Source organism: Sarcophilus harrisii, chromosome 5, assembly GCF_902635505.1.
Source record: "Sarcophilus harrisii chromosome 5, mSarHar1.11, whole genome shotgun sequence".
Lineage (NCBI taxonomy): Eukaryota > Metazoa > Chordata > Mammalia > Dasyuromorphia > Dasyuridae > Sarcophilus > Sarcophilus harrisii.
Window position 1 is genome coordinate 16,540,527 of NC_045430.1, and position 23,566 is coordinate 16,564,092.

Sequence of the window (23,566 nt, forward strand, 5' to 3'; positions counted from 1 at the left end):
CTTTTAGAATTGAATTTTGGAACTGGGAAGGTCTTAAGAATGTAGAATACTAAGAGTGGGAGAGACCAGATATGACAGAACATCAGAACCATTAGGTATCTTAGAACATGGAACGTCTGATGTTGCTGGTGAGAAAAGCCTATGATTTCAGCTCCTGGAAAGGCTGAATCTAGTAGATCTCTTGAGCTCAGGAGGTCTGAGTTGCAGTGGGCTATGCTAACAGGTATGTGCATTAAATTTCAAATCAATATGGTGAACCAAACACCTCTAAGATGACAGGAAAAGATGCTAATACATCTTTTCTAAAAAGACAGTAACGCATTGTTGGTGGAGTTGTAAACTGATCCAGCCATTCTGGAGAGCAATTTGAAACTAAAGGGCTATCAAACTGTGCATTCCCGTTGATGTAGAAGTGTCTCTATTGGGTCTGTATCTCAAAGAGAGCATTAAAAAAGGAAAAGAACTCATACGTGCAAAAATGTTTGTAGTACCCTTTTTGTGGCAGCAAAGAACTGGAAACTGAAGGGATGCCCATGAATTGGAGAGTGGCTGAATAAGTAATAGTGTATGAATGTTATGGAACATTATTGCTCTGTAAGAAATGATCAGCAGGATGATTTCAAAGAGGCTTGGAGATACTTACATGAATTGATGCTGAGTGAAGTGAAGAGAACCAAGAGAACATGGTACATAGCAACAAGAAGATTTTGTGATGATCAATTCTGATGGATGTGGCTCTTCTCAAAAATGAGGTGATTCAGGACAATTCTAATAGATTTATGGTGGAGTCATCTGCATCCAGAAAGAGGTCTATAGGGACTGAATATGAATCACAACATAATATTTTCTTTTTTTTTGTTGTTGTTGCTTGCTTTTTTTTCTTTCTCACTTTTTTCTCTTTTGATCTAATTTTTCTTGTGCAGCAGGATAATTGGAAATATGTATAGAACTATACATGTTTAACATATATTGGATTACTTGCTGTCTGGGGGAGGAAGTAGGGAAAGTAAGGGAGAAAACATTTAAAACACAAGGTTTTACAGGAGTGAACAAGTTATCTTTGCATATATTTTGAAAATAAAAAGCTATTATTTTTTAAAAAATAAATAAATAATATGGTGTGCCCCCAGGGATTAGAAGCCACCATGTTGGCTAAGAGAGAAGCAAATTGTTCTAGCTTTGAAATAGGACTATCAAAACTTCCCTACTAATCAATTTATGGGTTGGTTATATGAGTATTCTTGGAAATTCTGATCTCGGCAAGTGGGAGAAATCAAAACCTTTTTAAAGATTAAAAACCAAAGCAAAACAAAAAGTTCAATTCCTGCTTTTCTAGATAGCCCCCTCAAATATGTCAGCTCAACTATCATTTCTTCTCTGAAGCCTCTGTTCTCAAGGTTAAGCATGTCCTATTCATTCAAATGACCCTCCTTGTTCATATACTCAAGGCTCTCATTATCTTGATGCCCCTTTCTGCACATCCTCTAGCTTAACAATATCTTTTAAATTTTATTATTAATTTTTAAAGAGTGATTCAAATTGGCACATGGATAAAAGAGCATGGTGAGTGGATTAGGGCTACATAAGACCTGGCTGAAGGAACTGGGAATGTTCATCTCATAGATGGGAAGATGGGAGAGATAGGGATGTTGGGGATCTTTGAGTAGCTACAGGGTTTGCCTGTAAGACAAGAATTGTCTTGTTCTACTTAGCCCTAGAGGGGCTTACCATAAGAGACTTTAAGACATAAGAACTTATGGTAATGGGTAGAGTTCAAGAAATGTGTATTAAAGTTCAAAGTTAGGAAAAATGTCCTTAAAAATTAGAGGCAGCTTGTGGTACAGTGTACAGAGATCTGGGCTTGAAGTCATGAAGACCCGAGCTGAAATCCAACCTCAGAAATTTAGTATCTTTCTGGGTTTGTTAATGAGGGTCAAGTAAGATAATTTTTGTAAAGTGGTTATCATGGTGCCTGGTACATAGTAAGTAGTAGATAAATGTTAGCTATTATCACCACCACTAATATCACCATTATCATCATCCATCATTATTATCATCATCATCATCACCACCACCACCACCACCACTTCCACCATCCTCCTCCTCCTCCTCCTCATCATCATCATCATCATCACCACCAGTACCATCATCATCCATCATCATCATCATCATCATCACCATAACCACCACTACCATCTTCCATCATCACCACCATCATCATCCATCATCCATCATCATCATCACCACCATCACCAACCTAAAATGTCATGGATTCCCTTAGGATATAATATATTACATAAGCTCTTTGCTCAATGAGGAAAAGCCTGCTATGTTACAAGGGAATCCATTTTGCTTTTGGATAGCCCTATTTTTTTAGAGAAAATTTTTCTTTTCTTTGAATTTTAATGCACCTTTTTGGTGAATTTCTCCCAGTATCATTCTGACCCCCTTGGGCTAAGTAGAAACAGACTAATTCATCTTTCATGGGAGATCCCACCAGATGATCCCACAGTTAACATGATCTCCACGTTAAATCTTCTCTTCTATGTGCTAAACATTTCCACTTCAATCAAGTTAATTGTTTTGGGGAAAAACCTTATCATTTCCCCATCTTCTTCTGTTCTTGTCCCAGCTTGTGTGTGTCCTTATGAAAATGTAGATAGAATTGAAAGTGACACCAGGACAGGGGATAGCAAGAGTGTCACTTCCTGAGTAATTGGTAATTTTTTGGAGGGAAGTTCAAAATGTGACTTAATTTGTATCGAGAATTCTCAGTACCAACGCACATTGGAAAATGCTATAAAACTTCTTAATTTTAGAGATTTGCCTGGGAGATACTCAGAGCTGCCATGACTTATCCAGTCTTATACAATCTCTGGTTGTACAACCAATTATGTGACTATACAAACAATATGTGTCAGAGAAAGAATTTGAATTCAGGTCTTACTGGCTCCAAAACTGGCTCTCTAGTCTGTCTTCCTTCCATTCTGCCTCTCAGAATGTAGCCCAAAATAGCATAAAGGACTTTTGGACAACATTTTCCAGCTCATTTTCCAGATGTGGAAATTGAAGCAAACACAGTTAAGTGACTAGCCCAGGGTCACACAGATAGTAAGAGTATGAAGCTGATTTGAATTCAGGAAAATGAGTCTTGTGACTCCAGATCTAGTGTGCTGTCCACTGTGCCACCAAACTACCCAGATATAATTAACTTGGAAAAAATTCCATTTGACTACATTCATTTTCTTTGTTTTATAAGATTGAAAAAAATGTTTGAATCAGTCACTCCAGCTCGGTCCTTGAGGTATTCTTAAATTACTTCTAGAACCAGTGGGTTCTAAAATGTTGCTCCCAGGAATAGACGCCGTCAAACTCCCCTGAATATAGCTTTCAGATACCATACGCTCCCCTCTTTTGAAGGAGAAACAGTCTTATCTAATACTATAACACTCCTCTCATTTTCAAGGGCTCTTGGAACCCTTTCAAGGATCCTTGACTGTAGCCTAGTAGGCATATCTGCTACTTCTTTGGCCAAATGAGGATTGTTTGTCCAGGTCTGAAAACTTCCATTCATTGAGGACAGATAAATGGTGCTTGAATTAGAGAGACAGTATGTCATAGGGGGTAAAATCCTATTTCATAGGATATCTCTGTGCCTCAGTTTCCTCATCTGCAAAAAATGAATATTGACTAATGACTTCTAAAGCTCCTTCCAGCTCAAAATTTTTGATTCTAGAGAATTATCTCTTCACTTCCCTGCTAACCACTTTGTTCTGTTCTCAACTCAAAGATCCTCCACCTCTTATTCCCTTCAGCAGAGATTTGGCTTTCATGTTTTATTTGGCTCATGTACACCAGACAGGTGTCACGGGGGCATTAGGAACACTGGTTTGGGCATAATCCTTTTGTGCTTATTTGTTATATGCCCTTAGTTTGGTGAGCCATTCATCTCCTATAAGCCTCAGTTTCCTGCCCAGCTGATCTGGAAGGCAGTCTTATTTTTGGAGGGGGGGGGGCTTATCGATTTTTTTTATTAAAGCTTTTTTATTTTCAAAACATATACATGGATAATTTTTCAACATTGACCCTTACAGAACCTTGTGTTCCAAATTTTCCCTTTCTTCCTCCCATCCCCTCCCCTAGATGGCAAGTAATCCAATATATCTTAAACATGTTAAATATATGTTAAATCCAATATATGTATACATATTTAGTCAATGATCTTAATGCACAAGAAAAATAAGATCAAAAAGGAAAAAAAATGAGAAAGAAAACAAATGCAAGTGAACAACACCAAAAAGAGTGAAAATGCTGTGTTGTGATCACACTCGGTTCCCACAGTCCTCTCTCTGAGTATAGATGGCTCTATTTGGAATCATTGGAACTGGTCTCAATCATTGTATTGTTGGAAAGAGTCACGTCCATCAGAGTTGATCATCATGTAATCTTGTTGCTGTGTACAATGATCACCTGGTTCTACTCATTTCGCTCAACATTAATTCATGTAAGTTTCCCCAGACCTCTCTGAAATCATCCTGCTGATTATTCTTGTAAAACAATAATATCACTATAACTCATTCAGCCATTCTCCAACTGATGGGCATCCACTCCATTTCCTGTTCCTTGTCACTATAAAGAGGGCTGCCACAAACATTTTTGCCCATGGGGTCCCTTTCCCCTTGGGATATAAAGTCTTTGACCTTTGGGCCAAAGACTATGCATCGTTTGATAACTTTTTGAGGAAGTTCCAAATTGCTCTCCAGAATAGCTGGATCTGTTCACAATTCCATCAACAATATATCAGTGTCCCAATTTTCCCACATCTTCCAAAATTCATCATTATCTTTTCCTGCCATCTTAGCCAATCTGAGAGGTGTGTAGTGGTACCTCAGAGTTGTTTTAATTTGCATTTCTCTGATCAATAGTGATTTAGGGCACCTTTTCATATGACTAGAAATGATTTCAATTTTTTCATCCGAAAATTGTCTGTTCATATCCTTTGGACAGTCTTATTTTGGATCGGGATTCAGAAGACTGGGATCTGCAGAGCAGCATTTTCCTTTATTACTTATACATCCTATCTAAAAATGTGTGCATGAAATTAAGCTACATTTGAGGTCCCTTCCAATTCAAAATCTGGGGTTTCTAAGATCCTGTCCATCTCTAAACTTTTCCGAACATAATGTTAGTGCACATTTCTAGAACACTTTGAGTTTTGCAAGGCACTTAACAAATACCATTTCATCTGGCCTTCAATGGTCTTATGAAGAGGAGGGTATTATTATCATACTCATTTTATAGCTGGATAAATTGAGCCTGAGAGATATTAAGTGATTTACTTAGGGTCTCATAACTTAGAAAGCATATGAGGCAAGATTTGAACTCGGGTTCTGCTACTTCAGGTTTACTCTACCAAGCTTCTTCTCTGATTTTGAATGAGACCCAGCACTCAGAGACCTAGGTGCAGAGCCCCCTTCCACGTGAGGCTCCCCTTTGTCTCTGCTAGCAGGGGATGGAGATGTAAGTTTCCAACTGGAATATTCAGGGGCTTGTCACTTCACCAGAAACTCCCTTTAAGCCTGAAGAAGAGTGGGCAGGAAAAGCCCAGGGATCCAATTAGAAACTCTTTCAATACTGGTGGGAGGAAGAAGAGGAATAAAGATGTGCCCAAGAGTTGTTCTGTATCTGTAGCTGGCAAATTGCTTTTTCAGGTTTGGAGATTGGCTCTAATGAGAGACCTTTTTGACGTCAAACACCCAACTCTCCTTTCTTCCCAAAATTAACTCAGTGCTCAGGCGATCCCGGAGGAGGCCTGCCTGTCCCCTGGCAAGGGAAGAAGAATGAGGCTGAATAATTCCTTACACCTGTGGCCCCATCCCCATCTCTATTGGTTTGATGAGGTCAGAGACCAGAGTGAACAGGAGGCAATTATTCCACAGATTTGGTAATGAGTTCTGTTTTTTGCTATAAGAGTTGGAGACTGAGGTGGGTAAGCTGGTGATGTGATGTGATGTGTTGAGTTCATGGTTTGATGAGGGGCCACCTGAGCAGCCAATCAGGAACATCCTCTTCCACACTACACCAAGTCAGAAGCAAGTTTTGATCTACTAGACATTCATGATGCGATATACATTTTTTGAACTTGTTCTTTATGGTTAAGTATTAGGTGCATTGTGGAACCAAAAGATTCCAGAAAAGCAGCTATCCCTTCAAAGAGTTGACCATCTAATGGATGAGACAATTCAACATTAGCATAGGAACAAGTAAAAGATAAAACAGTATTCAGTTCTATTTAATTAATATTTATTAGGGGAGATACAATATGTATGTCAACTCACGAGCACAACTCACAATAATCAACTCATCAATATTTTTATAAATTAAAAATAGTAATTTTAATATTTTTATATTTTAAGTAAAATTTAACATTTTAAATAAAACAATGAAGAGGGGAGACAGATGTAGCCTATTGTCTACTCCTAGAGAAAGAAAAATAAAAAAATTAAAATAAATATAATATATGCAGGAGGGATTTTTAAGATTCCTGAGGTCCCTTTCAGCTCTACACCTATGATCCTATGATTTCTCTGGGCCTTAGAAAGCCTAGTTTTTCAAAAGAAAGGTTGTGAAGAAATTGGCCATTCTTTGCTTCTGAAGGACTGGAGACTTTCCAATCCTCTCTAGGAATCTTCACTTGCCTTATAAATATCAATAAAATAATTGTAAGGAGGCCTGTGGTTTCCAGGCTAGTTTAAGCTAGCAAGCCCAATCTGACTACTGCTCTGGAAAGGAGCTTGCTTTGATCTGGAGGAGGAATAAGCCTTCAGTGGCCTTATTGGCTCCATTGTTGACTGTGTCCCACTATTCCCTAGAACATATCAAGTTTCTACTCTTGGACTACATCATTTCTCCCATTTTCAGTCTTGTGTAGCCGCTATTCCCATGCCCTGCCTCCATGCATTTCCTCATATCACTTTCCATTTGTGTTGGTATGAAGGCAGAACAGTGGACAGCATCAGATTCAGGAAGACCAGAATTCTATTCCTGCCTCAGAAAATTATTAACTGAGTGACTTAGCCTCTCTCAGTATTAATTTTAACACCTGTAAAATGGAGATAACAATAGCACTTGCTTTGCAAAATCATTGGAAGGATCAAAAGAAATATTATAAGTAACAGTTTATATATTAATCTCAAAGTGTTATGTACCTGTTGGCTATTATTCTTACTGCAGGGGGGAAAAGTACCAGATGGGGAGGATTAGATCATGTTCTGCTACTGATTGGTTCTGCAGTGTTTACAAATCACTTTTCTATCTCATAGGAATAGAGGCCTTGGGGAGAGAAACAACCATAGAGTATTTAATTTAATCTCATTTTTTATCACATGGGAGAAAAATGTGAATCCAAGAAAGGATAAACTGAGGCAAAATGAGGAAACTGGATTGGAATTCAGTTCAACCCAAATTCAGTGAACATTTATATAATAAGTCCTAGGTGAATGTCACTATGCTAGGTAATGGAGCTATAAAGACAGAACAAAACCGATCTCAACCTTCACTATATTGCTATTTTATTTGGGGGACACATAATATTCTGTCTCATTCCATCTCATCTTAGTCTATCCTTTCCCTTCCCTTCCTATTCTTTCCCTTCCCTTCTCTTCCTAATTCATCTCTTCCTTTCTCTTTTCTTCCTATCCCATTGTATCCCATCCCTTTCCTTCCCATCCTATCCTTTCTTCTCCTTCCCACCATATCATAGCCAACTTAATCCAATCCAATTCCATTTTTTCTCATTCTATCTAATCTATATCATTATCCAATCTAATTCAATGACTATTTTATTCGGTAATTTATTATGTTTGAAGAATTGTGCAAGGAGATATAAAGATAAAAATGCATGCTTTCAAATAGTTTATGTTGTACCAGGAGTAGGAGGAGGGGATACAATATATAAGTAGATAAGTATAAATAAGATAAGTATATTTAAGAGTTGAGATCATTGAATAGGAAGAACGGAAGACAGTTAAATTAGGTATTTTGTTAGGAACTCTGTCCCATAGACTTCCCAAGAGTCATAATAGCACAAGGGAATGGTAATACAGATTAGCAATACAGAACCTCCTCTATTCATTAAAGAGATATCCAGGATTTGGAACTATGGACTTTGCTAAATATAGCAGATTTACTCAAGTCTAGAGGGGAAGGTGCTGAACAGGGAAGAGCTACTGAATTGGTCAATCAATGACTCCCTCCAAGCTTGTGTAAGTGATAAGATTCTATATCCTGATGTACATATTTTCATTATTTCTTGAACAAGAGACCTAGATACTTTCCTAGGTGCAAAGAAAATTTCTTCTAATTGGCTGAGGAACTTGGTCACACCATCTAGAGTCTATATAGAATAAAAATGATTGAGTTAAGTGGAATTTGATGAGGAAGAGGACAGAAAAAACTTTCCATAGGTACAAGAACTGTGCCCTGAATGAAGCTAGGAATTTTAAAAAACAAAAGAGTGTGGGGCAGGATTATATCCCAGATGAAGGGATAAATTATGGAAATGCACGAAGGCAGGGCATGGGAATCGCAACTCCAACAAGTTTGTCTAAGTTGTCTAAGAAAGAAACATGTTAAGAGGAGTGATATGGGCTATGATTGGCTAGGAAGGTTAGACCCAGATTGTGAAAAGCCTTCAAAGTCAAGAAGATTTTATCTTTTCTCTTGGAGATAACTGGGAGTCATGGAAGTTTTCTAAGAGAGGGAGAAGCATGGACAGATTTGTGCAATAGGAAGGTCATTTTTGGCACCTCTGTAAAGGCAAATGGGATAAGCAGAAGCAGGAAGAACAATTGGGTGCTATTAATGGCTTCTAAGTGAAAGGTAATGAAGGCTGACTAGGTGAATAGAAAGGGCTAGATATGAGAAATGTCGGGAAGTAGCACCATCAAGTTTGAGAGCCTGACTGGATATATGTGTAGACTCTAAGATTCTACTCTTTTTGAGATGCTGTTATTGGTGCTCTCTCATTTTCTGAGTGGCCACGTCCAGCCTCAATAGCTTTCACATCCTAATTAATGGGTTGAATGTTGGAACAACCTTAAGCTTTCTCTGGGCTGGGGGCCCCATTAATCAGCAGAGCCCAGCAGAGGTCTCTTGCAACTCTGCCGCAGGCATTGTGTAGAATTCATCATCTCAACTCAAATGAGATGGCAAAAGGGACGCAGAATAATTTGAGAACTCTTATTACCAGTTTGCTAATGCAGTCTGACTTCCTAGTAGGGGTCAGTCCCACCATTCATTTCTTCCCTGGGTGGCTGGTCTGTTGCTGGGTGTTTGTTCAGAAGACTGCTTTGGAGCTGAGCCAACTGTGGGCTTTTATTTATTCTCCTGCCTTCTAATTAGGATGGGGAACAGTCAGGGATAAGATGCCATCTTCCAGCCTGCCTGGTTGGATATTTTTGCGCAGTGTTTGGGAAGGCAGGGTAATTTTCACAAGGCTATTGTCTCAATCTGAACTAGGAAATGGGTAATGATGATGTGAAGATATCATTAGGTCCAGGTCTGGAGCTAAAAAATATCGACACTTCCTTCTGTTTCCCTTAATGATGAGTGATTGGAGGCAGTATCAAATAAGGAAAAGACACTGACTTTGGAACCAGAGAAAACCTGGGTTTTAAACTCTGGATCAAAATCTTTGACACTTAGCAATATGATCTTGGGCAGGAAACCTCTATAGAGCCCATTTCCCTCAATTGTAAAATGAGGGAGATGAACTAGATGGTTTTGAGGCGCCCTTCAGCTCTGGTTCATATGATATCCCTATGGGTTACTACTGAATAATCATATATCTGAGGAATATCTTGGACTCCTTTCATGATAAAGCTGTAAAGATCCTACTGAAATGGGATCCACAGAGACCTGACTTGCTCAATATTACAAAGTCAGTCTAGGCTGGATTGTAAGCCTTCTGATTCATGGAATTACAGAATTAAGAGCTGGAAGATACCTCAAAGATAATTTGTAATAAGTTCCTAATGTTATAGATGAAGAAATTGAGCACCAGGCAGAATGTGAATTTAGAGAGCATAACTTTCCTATGGCCACACATTGTCAGATGTAATATTGGAACTTTGAGTCCCTGACAGAAAAATTTGAAGTTCAGAGAAGGCAAATAATTTGTCCATTGGATCTGGAATCAATAAACTCATTAGATCATGCCATTTCTCTTTTTGTGAAGAAATTAATTACTAAGAAGAGCGATTGACTGGCCTGAGGCTAGAGTTCATGATAAATTGAGATTCGAACCCAGGTGTTTGGACTCCAATGATTAATGTCTGTTCTATTCCTTCAAACTTTCTAGATAAGAATAATGGATTCGAATGAGAAAAGAGTTTTGTTCAAGGACATGTAAGTGCCACAGCTGACTTTGGGTACCTGGAAAAGACCTTTTGAAAAAGATGTTGACCTTTTCAATTCACATGACCCCAAAGACATGTGTGGGCTTCTTTCCATTCCAATATGTGAATGGGATTGCAGAAGAAACTAGCTTTATTTCTCTTGGGAAAACACCACCTGTCATGTTAGAAACAGTTTAGCAAAAGGACCTTGGAAAAACAGGCATTTTTTTTCTTGGTTGATCACAAACCCAGCAAGACCTTGAGTGGTTTTCCACTCCCACAATGAATGCCAAGTTTATTTATCTCAGATCAACCTACATTTAATTACTAGATTTCATCAAGAGACATTGTAAAATGTCATATTTAATACTAAAGAAACAGATATCCCAGACCCCAGGAATTTGGGTTAATAAGATAGTTATTTTGTGTGCTAAAAGATTTAAACAAAATGAGCCCAACGACACAAAACTGACGCCTTATTCATTATAAAGCCGTGAAATCTTGGGTACATGGTTTGAATAATTTCTTGGTATTTAGTGGCATCTAACAGTTCAATTAATCAAAATTAAAGACACGTTTGAGGACCTTAATTGAATGAATTGCAATTCAGTGGGTGGGCATTAACATATAATCCTTCCCTGATCCCCTAGCCGGAAAAGATCTTTCCCTCCACAGAACTAATATAAGCATTTTGTGATTCTCTTTTATAGTATGGATACATTCTACCTTTTTTATAGCTCTTCTTACATGTGACTTCTCTTCCTCAATAATGTTGAATGACTTGTAGCCCAGAGCCCCTCAAAGCTCTGGGTTCTTAAGAACTAATTCCTTTCTTAGTGGCTGATGGGAAAAGTCATTTTCTCTTTGTTTTGTTGCTCCTACATAGAGTTTAGAATCCTCTTATCAAGCTTGTGTTTAAATTTCAACAAAGTGGAATGGCAACTCTCCAGATATTTTATAAGCAATCAAATGAATAAATACATACTGCACATAGAATAGCCTTTATTTCACTCAGAGAAAAGTCAAAGATTCACAAGAGTTCCCATATAGACATGGAAAATACTCATAGTAGTTCTCCTTATAAAGAACTAGAATCAGGGGTCCTCAAACTTTTTAAATAGGGGGCCAGTTCACTGTCCCTCAGACTGTTGGAGGGCCAGACTATAGTAAAAACAAAAACTTTGTTTTGTAGGCCTTTAAATAAAGAAACTTCATAGCCCTGGTGAGGGGGATAAACGTCCTCAACTGCCGCATCTAGCCTGCGGGCTGTAGTTTGAGGACCCCTAAACTAGAATCATGGTGGCAAGTGAGGCAATACTATGGTATTGAATCCCTAGCTCAGCCAAGGTAGGATTTGGGCTTCATTTTCTCAGTTGTAATAATATATGTCCAAGGCAAAAATTCTAAACCATTTTTTGCATGTGTCATTGACCCCTTTGGCAATATGGTGAAACTTATGGATCCCTTGTTTTTAAATGATAAAATAAAATACCTTGTATTACAAAGAAAAACCAATTTATAAAATTATAATGATCAAAATATAATCTTCCCCAAATTCACTGATAATGAGTTAACTCCTTTAGGTCTACCTAAAAGGAATGAACGGAATTCCTTCTAAAAATGTAAGTAGTGTTTCAAATAGATCAGGTATAGGACAACTATTTTTATTTCCTCCACATTAAAGTGGCCAAATTCTGGTTCAGCATCACTCATGATCACTGTGGTTCCCTTTCCAGAAGATTGGAATACTCCCCTGATTATCTGTCACACATACAGATGTGGTATTTGACCCAACCCTCGCCCCCAAATCCTGCTTCTGCCCCTCTTCAGTTGGCAAAGTGCTTATGTCTCATTGATCCGCTTAAAGGAAGATGGTCTTGCTGTTGAGTCACTTCAGTTGTGTCCAACTCTCCACACCCATTTGGTTTTGTCATATAAGAGTCATTCCTTATTTCATTTTCCACCTCATTTTATAGATGAGAAACTTAAGGCTTGCCCAAAGTCACACAACTAAAGTCTGAAGTGAAATGTCAAGCAAGTCCTTCTAACTCCAGAGATGGCTTTCTTTCTACTGTGTCACCTAGTTGCCCAAATGGTATAGTAGAAAAAACTTGATTGTAAATTAGGAGAGTTGCATTTGAAATCCTGGCGAGACTCTACCCCTCCCTGGTCTTTTACTTCATCATCTATTAAATGAGGGTGGGAGAAAGAGCCAAATGATCTCTAAGATCCTTTCTAGCTCAAAAATTCTAATGTTATGATGGCTCACCATAGAATGACTGGCTAATCAGGGCACAAGGAAAATGGTTGAATTGTATAAAATCAAGGAAGTATAATACCTATATACCAACTATTGTACTAAATGCTGATGTGATCTCATTCAATCTTCACAATTACTCTGGAAGTATGTGTTGTTATCAATTCCAGTTTACAATTGAGGAAACCAAGTCAGATGGAAGTTAAATAACTTTTCCAGAGTCACACACCAGTCAGTATTTGAGGCCAGATTTTTAACTTGCTCTTCCTAACTCAAGGGTCAGTGCTCTATCCACTCCATGACCTAGCTACCTAGGTCTGTAAACTAAGATTGCTAGTTTGGGACAGCAAACTATCAAGGTCATGCTGGAGGTTGGGCAATCTACCCAGCGACCATAATGATGCAACCCCTCACCTACCTCACAGCTCAGGTGAATGTCTAGGTGAAAGAGACTGGAGAAAAAGCAAATTCCATATTAAAACAAAAATATCCGCTCTGTCAAATGGCAGTGCCCTGCTTTTTGATCTCATTTACTGGAGTAAGATTTTATATAAAGGAATATTGAGTTTTAAATGAGGTGCCAGCTGTAATTTGGTACTGTGGGTATGATGTGTGGGCTTTCCTTTGAGGGAGAGGATAGAAACATAGGCTCACAATCTCTCTGCTTCTATGCTGGTTGATTTTGTGATATCCAGGTTGGTTGCCAATCAGATCCATGATAGCCTGAGACCCACTGACTTAGGGGGACACCCAACATGGTCTATGCCCTCCTCTTATTCTCCTGGACCTACATGGATGGATTTGGGGTCTGGAAAATCTGAGTTTGAGATACTTGCTATCTTTAACAGGTCATTTAAGCTCTTTTGGCTTCAGTTTCTCAATCTATAAAATAGAAAGGTCAAATTTAATGGTCTCTAAGGTCCTTTCCAGCTCAAAATCTAGGATCTTATGATCTTTTGCAGATGCTTTTGGGATTGCTTAGAAGTTAAGAGATGGAGACCTTCATTAGGAGATATCACCATTGGAGTGATGATAATAACATATTACATTAATAACAGTAATATAATAATGATTATTAGTGTTATATGTTAATATTATAATAGTATTGATTATAATAATTATACTTAACATTTATATAATGCTTTAAAAGGTTTATAAAAAGGTTTACATTTAATTTGTCACCTTATTCTCACAAGAGTCCTGTGATGTGGAGACTATTATTGTCTCTCTCTTACAGAAATGGAAACTAAGGCTGGGAGAGATTTATCCAGGGTCAAGCCATAGTATTCTGGACTTAGAGGTCAGCTAGTTCCACACTTTCATTTTACATGTGTTGTAATAATGGCTCAGGGAGGCTAAATTACTTGCCCAAGAATCAGCTAAGTAGTGCCATAGTACACACAGCATTAGGTCTAGAGTCAGGAAGCTCTTTATTCAAATCTAATGTCAGATACTTAATGAGCTAATGTGATCTTGGGCAAGTCACTTAAACTTTGTCTGCCTCAGCTTTCTCCACTGTAAAATGGGGATGATAGCACCTACCTCCCAGATGTTTTTTTTTTTTTTTTTCTGGTGAAGAGCAAATGAGATCATGTTTGTAAAGTGCTTAGCCCAATGCTGGGCACATATTAGGTGTTCAATAAATGCTTGTTTCTTTTCTTATTAAGGTCTTATATATAAAGTGTCCAAAAGAAGTTTGGAACATCTTGTATAGAAATCATTAAAAGTGGAATTTCAACCAATGACCTTGAATTCCATACCCAGTGCTCTTTCTTTTGGACCACACTGCCTCATTTTCTGAAATGAACTTGGGTCTTGCTGATACTACTCTCAGCACTCTATAAAGATTTGTATGTTACAAAACAACTCTATGAGATAGGGAATGAAAATGCTTTTTATAATTATCCCTCTGAAAACCAACTCATTGCCCTTGTTGGAGAGCAGGATAGTTGACCAAGTAGGAGATTTATTATTATTTTCATCATCATCATTATTATTATTATTAATCCATCTCTCTAATAATTTTGGACTGGACCTGTGCTTATCATAGGGGGTGTTCCAAAAATCTTAATAACTTCTTAAGCTAATCAACATCAGAATCTTTGGAGTCAGAAAGCTTGGGATCAAATTTTGGTTTTGTCACTTACTCTTTGTATAACTTTGGGCAAATCCCATAACCTCTCTTGCCCAAATCTACCAAATGAAGGGTTCAGACCAGATGCTTCTTAAGATTTTTCTTGGCTCTAGTCAATTTTGTCCCAATGATAAAGGAGCAGAGACATCCCTCTGTCCCTCCCAAGGACCATTCTATTCATTGACCTAGCTCTGGACAATGAAGAGCAAAGTCTAGATTTGGGACAGATCTTGATATATGTATCGAATAAATGTTTACAAAACACCTACTCTGTGCCAGGGACTATAATATATGGTGGGATGTAAAGATAACAGTGCGGTAGTCCAATTATGAGTTTTGAGTTTCTTGTCCCAATTCCATTTGGGACCCCCAGATGCCTAGCTAACTACTTCCACTTCTCTTGGTTCTATTATAGGGTTTTTCCTAATGCTATATAGGAAAAACTTGATGCTCTATATAGGTTTTGAGTCTCCAGTCCAGTACATTTTTCCTAGGTTCAAATACTATTTATAGTTAGTATCTTCCCTATATCATTAATTAACTCAATGATTAGTATCCAGACATCAATTTTACTAATGAATATCAATTATAATTTTTAACAGGATATTTACTGAGAAGAAGTCACACTTATTCTGCCACCTTGATCTCCAAGAAGATTAGTTGTTGCAGAGCATGTATTTACTTCCACCAGGTTCACTGCCCAAGTTAGTGCACAAAGACACTTTTTTATTGTATTAAGTTTATTTATTTTTAATACACATTGCTTTATAAATCATGTTGGGAGAGAAAAATCAGAGTAAGAGGGGAAAACCAGGAGAGAGATAAAAATAAACAGAAAAAAGAAGTGATCCTAGCATGTGCCTATTTACATTCAGTCTCTGTGAAGACCGTGTATTTTTAAATCAGCAGGAGTCAGGAATTCAGGTTAGGGGAAAATCGTCAGTCTTTATTCTCACAGTGAAGAAGGATCGGAGGTGGAAGAGAATCGGCGATAGCAATGTGTGTAGCTGAGTCAAGAAGCTAGCTAGACCAGCAGCCACACGACCAGCAGCTAGGAGAATCGAACCCAGGCCCAAATCTCCCCCAGCTTCTCTTCCTGTCTCTCTCTGCCTCCACCCATCAAAGTCGTCATTTCCTATACACCACATCAGGACTTGCATGGAGAGTGGGCAGGGACCATTCTTTATCCAGTCATGTATATTAATAGAGTATAGCCCAATTACTATTTAGCCTCACGTATTTGGGACCTCAGTGCATCAACTCAAACCTCAGCCCATTACAAGTCTCCTTAGGTCTTTTTCTGATTGCTGATGGCATTTTCCGTCCAAAATCTATTGGGATTGCTTTGGATCATTGAATGGCTGAAAAGAACCAAGCCTTTCATAGTTGATATTTACACATTCTTGCTATTGTTGTATACAGAAGCTGGTTCTGCTTGTTTTGCTCAGGACCAGTTCGTGTAAATCTTTACAGGGCTTTCTAAAATCAGCTTGTTCATCATTTTTTTAATACAACAATAATATTCCATTACCTTCGGATGCCACAATTTGTTCAGCTATCCCCAATTGATGGACATCTACTCTTTTTCCAATTCAAAGTCACTCTTGTAACGTACAAAAATGCATCTTGTCTGTAGGCTTGACACTGGATCCTGGAGGTTACTGCTTTTTCAGCTCAGAGACTGCAATATTCGGGAGGATTTTCTCTTCTGACCTTTCAAAGCTATGTCCACTACCCTTTTGTAGAAGAATAAGAAATAAACAAACCCAAGAAGCAAGGAATTTGCCATGCATTTATGGCCACTTGTGAGCACTGGTAGAGAAAGAGAATTGTTAATGCTGGTGTTAGTTCTCTTGCTACCTGGAAGTTTACACCAGTCATTGCCTAATTCAGGACTGGTCTCTCATTGGCTCAATTTTCTCAATTTCTCAATCAATCAACCAATAAACATTTAATTAAGTGTCCATTATGTTTCAGGCAAATAGCTCTGAGGATACAAAAAGGGAAAACACAGTCTCGTCCCAAGGAGCTTGCAATCTAATGAAGGACGTGACATGCAAACAACCATCAATTCATCAATCAATCAGTTTTTATTGGATGCCTACTAGGTACCAGCCACTGCTAACTGTTGGAGGCCCAAAAAGGAAGCAAAGCAGTCCCTTCAAGAGGGCTTCAAGGAGTTTACAATTAAATGGGGAGACAAGGAGTCTACATTTTCTTTGTGGAAACATGAACACAGAACACAATACTCTCCCCGACAATACTTTCATTCCTCTTGGATGAGAGAATGGGGTCTTGGAACCAAACGAGGGACTCTGGTCTGGAGATGTGTGATGTGAGCTCACCCAAAGGCCTCTCTCAGTTGATCTTCTTCCTAAGAACATGATTGGGGGGCCACCACACACAAAGCTATGCTTAATGACTTCTTAATGTTCCCATTAGAGAAGCCCTGCTTTTTCAAAGGGTATATAACTTAGCTATTACTGCTCACTCTAGGGTGAGAGTTGGCAAATGCATTAGAAAGCCTGAAGGCAATTTTGATTTTTAAATTATGAAATAAATCATCCTGGGTTAGGTGTTTTTGTTTTTGTTGCTGTTTGTCTCTCTCTTCCTCCTTTGCAGGAAACTTGCACAATAACTTTCTGGTTTGGGATTATTTATTACTTGGCTCTGCTCCTGCCAAGACTTTATTTGTTTTGTAAAATGACACCTTGAGACGAATCATAAGGACAGGCCAGGACCGGCTGGAGCTGCTTAGGGCCTTGGGAATAAGCTGATTCCAGATATGTGGGGCTGTTTTGCTGAAAGAGTCAGAAACCCAGTCTTTGGAAGTTGCTATGTTTTGACTGCTGGATTATCTAGAGATTCTGTGATCAGACCGTGAAAGAAGAAGGATTCATAAATGGCCTTCACACAAACTGGAATGCTCTCCTTCATTTTCATTGCTAAGAAAATCCCCATCTTTCTTTGAAATTCATTTGTTGAGTCACTCCTTCATTAATTCATTATTCATTCAATATTTAAGTGTGTCAAACACTGTTATGAATTGTAGATATAAAGAATAAAATCCCTGTTCTTATTGTCAAGAATGAATAAGGAGAACAGAAAAATAAATCCAAAATCTACAGAAAAGTAAATGCAAAATCTGTGTGAGGCAAATATCTCCTACTTGAATCTTTGCTTTGACCCCCTAGGAGCTAGTGTTCTTTCTCTCCTCCAGTTATCACATCCATTTTTATCGGTTTACATGTTTTATTCAATAGATTATAAACTCCTGTAAGGCAATGCTTATTCACATTTCCCTTTGTAACCATACATCCTAACGGTGCCTTGAACCTAGGTTCATCCATTTAGAGGGGACAGGGATCTCAGAGGTCATTTAACCCAACCCTCCTCAGTTTATAACTGGGGAAACCTCATGTACTTCAGTACATGAAAGTTAAGTGACTTACCCAGGATACTGTAAGTGCTTGATAAATGTTTTCTGGGTTAATTATGCCTTTTAGCTTGCTTTATATCTCTGAAAAGACAGAAACAACTGGAGCTGAAGTTATGAAGTCCTTGCTCCAGGTGAAACTCCAGCTTGAGAATATAAATGAAAATCCCTTCTTGCAGTTTGTACTCCATTTGAGGATTCAAAATATTCATACCAATGAATGAATAGTATAACTCTCTGGAGTAAGTCTTTGTTATAACTTCTAGTAATAACTTAGATCCTCAAGGATAGAACCTTGTCTAAAATAGAATAGAAGCTATCATTTCTAATAATAGCTGCTATTTTTCTGGTGTGCTGTGATTTGCAAAATATTTCATATATATTAGCTCATACGTACCTCAAAAACAACTCTATTAGGCAGGCACTAGAAGCATTATTGTGCCCATTTAATAGATGTAGAGCCTAAAGATAATGAGTGACTTGTTAAAGCTCACACAAATAGTAAAAGACTGTCTTTATATCTAACTCACCATCTCCTGTATTTTGCTACCTTAGAGTTGAGAACATTGGTTGGTCAAGAACATAGAGATGACTCACTTGTTAATCATGACCTCCAACCTCACTCTGGTTCTGTTCCCCACTCTGCAAACCAGTTCTTTTTCTGTCTCAATTTCTGTTTCTCTCTCATTAGAGGGAGAGCTGGGATCTCAGGCCATTGACAACTTAAATGAAACCAACAAGCAATTATTAAATGTCTAGACACCCTGTTAGCTGCTGGGAATATGGAAACCGAGATAAAACAATTCCGGTCTTCAAGGACCTTAGAATTCTACTAGGGGATGCAAGACTTAATTAGAAAATGAAGAGATCACTTATAACTGGGGACAAGAAAATGCTTCTCATAAAAAGTCGTACCTGAAATATGCTGTGAACAAACCTAAGTTATCTAAGAGATAGTGGAGACAAGAGAGAACATTTCAGGCAGGAGGAACAGACAATGTAAAAGCCTTGAGGTGGAAGAAAGAATTCTGAGCGCAGAAAATAGCTAGGGAGCTGGTTTGACTCTAGAACAGAAAGAATGTGAAATAAGAAATAAATTTGGAAAGGTTGGCTGAACCTAGTGCTACTGAACCTACTACTAGACATCTAAAGCCAGAAGACAAGGATGGAATCTTTTGGATTGGAATCAGTTTAAGAATTCAAAAATGTGCCACAGAAATTTCCACCTCTTGGTGGAAGTGTGTCCACCTTGGACAGTGTGGGAGTCAGGTGGACAACATGGGGAGTCTGGCATCTGAGTCAGGGAAGACTGAGGGAACATCTGTTGATAAGGGACACCAGTCTCAACTGGGCTGCTGAGACCTGACACTGGGCAAGAAGAAACCAGCATATACTTGGTAAGTACAAAAGCAGTGGGGTAGGGACAGTGTTGGCTGCTGGCATTTAGAGGAGATAGAGTTCTTGGTTTCAGTTTTAGGCCAGAGGAGAGAACTGAAGGAGAACCTGAGTCCAGAGCCATCATTTCCCACATCCTGGAATTAGTGGTGATCGCACTAACAAGATGTTTTATATATATATATATATATAAATAAGTAGGCAAAGAGAAAGAATCCAATCATAGAAAGTTACTATGAGAATAGAGAAGACCATGGCTCATCTCTTCAGAGGGATATATCAAAGTAAAAAGGGCCCCTCCTGCCACAAAAGGTAAAATAATTGACTTACCCCCAAAAAATTCATAAAAGAACTCAAAAAAGATTTTTTAAATTAAATGAGATTGAGGAAAAATTCTCTAAAAAGTAAGAACAATCTACAAAAAATGAGATTATGAAAAGAAAATCAACCAATTAGAGAAGGAGAGCCAGAATCTTAAGGAAGAACATGATTCCTTGAAACTAGAATTGAGGAAAAAGAAACCAGAGAAGTCATGAGAGACCAAGAAATAATAAAACAAAATATAAAGATGGAAAATAGAAGAGAATGTGAGACATCTCATAAGAAAAACAAGTGATCTGAAGAACAGATCAAGAGGAAAACATCCATAAGATTAATAGGACTACCTGAAAGATAACAATCAAAAATTAATGATCTTAATACAGTAATACAAGAAATAATTAAGTAAAATTGTATTGAAGTCTTAGAACAAGAAGGGAAAGTAGAAATAGAAAAAAAAATCCACCAATCCCCACCTGAAAGAGATTCTACAAGGAAACCATATAGAAATATCATAATCAAATTTCCAAATTCCCAGGTCAAGGAGAAATTATTGTGAGAAAAAAAACAAACAGTTTCTATATTATGGAGCCACAATTAGAATCACAGAACACCTAGCAACAGCTATTGTATTGTATTGTATATGTATTAAGAGACTGCAGGTCTTAGAAAACTATATATCAAAGCACAAAAGGAACTAGGGATGTGGCCAAAAATATTGTGCCTAGTAAAGTTAAATGTAATCTTGAAAAATGACAATAGCAATAAAATAGACATTCAATGAATTGCCTGAATTTCAAGATTATGTTGTAAAAAATCTGAACTTAATAGAGCATTTGACATGTAAAATCCAAAAGGAATACATGTAAACATCATAGACTAATTACAAGGGACCCAATAAGGACAAACAATTTATGTTTTATACATGGAAATGTAAGATTATTTAGTAATTAGGTACTTCAAAAGAACAATTAGGCTAGAGCTGAGTATGATATATAATTATAAAAGGTAAACTCATGTAGGAAATACAGAGGAATTAGATGGGAGAGGGAAATTGGTACTTCTGGAACTCTACTCTTCTCAGGAATAGGTTAAAGAGTAATAGTACATACATACATACATACATATGTGCATTTTATACATATATGTGTATAAAAGTCTTTTAAATTCAGAAAGAAATGAGGAGATAAGGAAATAGGAAGTGGGGGAGGGATTTTTAGAGGGACTTTACTCATATCAAATCAAAATTAAAGATAGAACAGCACATACATTTAGAAGGGAATAAAATTCTACATTTATAAAGAAATAAAAAGGTGAGGCAATAAGATAATGGGTGAGTAATAGTTAACAGAAATTGGATAAGGTGCATAGATCAATGGGAATGGGGTAATGGTGGGGGAAAGGATAAGGGAGAGGTCCTCGGAGGGTGACTGGGTTAAGTAAAGGAGGATAAGGTAGTGGAAAGAAGTAAAGTAGATAAATCAGGCGGGATAGGAAACAAGAGATACACATAAACATAATAATAAATATCAAGAGTAGAATTTACAAGATCAAAAAAAGCAAGAGATGGTAATCATATTTACTAAATGGCTAAAATAGATTTAATCAAAAGAACAATAGGGAAACTGCACTATATGCCAGCCATATTAATCAATATTGTTTAGACAATTTAAAATAACTAGACAGTATAAGGTTGGAATACTGCTGTGGTGAAGGAAATTATGAAATTGGTAGATTTTTAAAAAATGTGAAAAGATGAACTTTTGAAGGAAGATGTTAGTCACCTTTAGGACCAACATATCTAGTACAGTCATATATATATATATATATATACACACACACACATACACATATATGAATGAATAGTGTATATGTGTGTTCTATTATAGATATATAAGCATATTTTCATATATGTGTATATACATACACATACATATGTGTATATATAAATATATCTGTATTTAATTACAATGTTCTTGGGAGAAGAAGAGAGGGGGAAAAGAATAAAGTAAAAAGTGCACAACAGAGAATAAAAGAAAACCTACTAGGAAACAAAGAAAAGATGTAATATTTGTTATATACATTGTCTTGAAATGAAAATTAATTTCTTTATATTTTGAATCCTCTCTTTTGTTCTTCTGGGCTTGTGGTAAAGTTTTAATTTTCTTTTTCTATTTTTGTATTTAAGTATTAAATACACTAATTAAAATACAATTCAAATCATGGAAATGACAAGGTTTGAGGATAATAGCAAGCTCTGAAGTGGGACTGCTTCTGGGAATGACTGCAGGAGAATAGAGGGGAAGGAAATGAGACTTGAGAAGACTGATGGGAATCAAGAAGCCAGGGTATTCAAATATACACACACATGAATACTGAACTAATAGAGAATGTTGCCAAGTGTTGGAATAGAGAGGAAGACTGAATCAGTGAAAGAAGGGAGAGTGACTTGGAGGTAGATAAGTGAGAGCAATAAGAAAATGGACTGAAGGAGTGATTATACTCATTCCGTGTCTTCTCAGAGAGCAGGATTAGGAGAGAAGTTACAGGTAGACAGATTTAAGCGTCAGATAAGGGACAACTTAACAATTGGAACTGTCCAATAATGTAATGGATTTGCATTCTATGTTCTATATTCTGTTCTTTTTCTCCCAGCTCTGGTATCCTATGCCTCTGAGGAGACAAGCATGGCACAATGAATAGAAAGATAGACTTCAGGTCAGACTGCCTGTTTCCTCTATCTCATGGGGTTGTTGTGTGGTATTTCTAAACTGGGCAGCTAAATGACATAGTGGATAAAGTGCTGGGCCTGGAATCAAGAATTTTTTTTTTCTTGAGTTCAAATCCTATCTTAGACACTTACTAGCTTTGTGACCCTGAGCAAGCCACTTAAACCTATTTGCCTCAGCTTTCTCTTGTGCAAACTGAGGTGGAGAAATAAGTAGCAAGCCACTCCATTATTTTTGCCAAGAAAATCCCAAATGGAGCCATGCAAATTGAACAACTTAAGATTTTTTTTTGATAGACATTCTATTTTACAAGGGAATTTGGTGGGTGGAAGATGATTAATGATAGTGAATCCTAAAAATTGGATGAGGAAAGAAGAAAAAAGAACACCAATGAAATATTTAAAGAAAATTCACAGAAGGGTTCAGGAAGTGGTTCAGTGGGCTATACAGACAAGTGAGAGATTATTAGATATAATCCTCTTTTTCTGTTCTTTGTATCTCAAATGAAATATCCATGCCTTTTGATATTTGCAGGTTCACAGAATGATAAATAATTAAAAATAATTTGTGGAATCCTATTGGCACCTCATAAATCATGGTACTAGTTGTATGCACCCAGATGACACTGAACATCCAAATATCCTTCAAGAATCTTCATATGGTTTGGTTTTTAGGTCCCCTCATCATTGTGGCCACTCTTCCCTACGGATGCTCTAGATTGACAAGACTTTTCTTTTTTTCTGTCCAATTTACTTAGGCTTTGAATTTCAGCTTTGGAAAAGTTTTTTGGCTGTTTATCCTGACCTGTTTGGCTGTTGGGGAAGAATTCAATTACCAAGTCATATTGTCTCGGTTGTAGATATATTTCATTGTCAGACAGATTTGAACCCTTCAACTGAT

At 37.5% G+C, this 23,566-nt stretch overlaps 1 long non-coding RNA gene across 1 annotated transcript in view; it reads left to right on the forward strand.

Moving 5' to 3' along the window:
* Nucleotides 1-22,656, forward strand: part of LOC116419328 — a 170,303-nt gene extending 147,647 nt beyond the window's left edge. Inside the window, exons 4-5 of the long non-coding RNA XR_004229599.1 lie at nucleotides 15,391-15,492; nucleotides 22,593-22,656. This is a non-coding gene — a long non-coding RNA (uncharacterized LOC116419328). The remainder of the gene's footprint in view (nucleotides 1-15,390; nucleotides 15,493-22,592) is intronic.
* The last annotated feature ends 910 nt before the right edge of the window (nucleotides 22,657-23,566 follow it).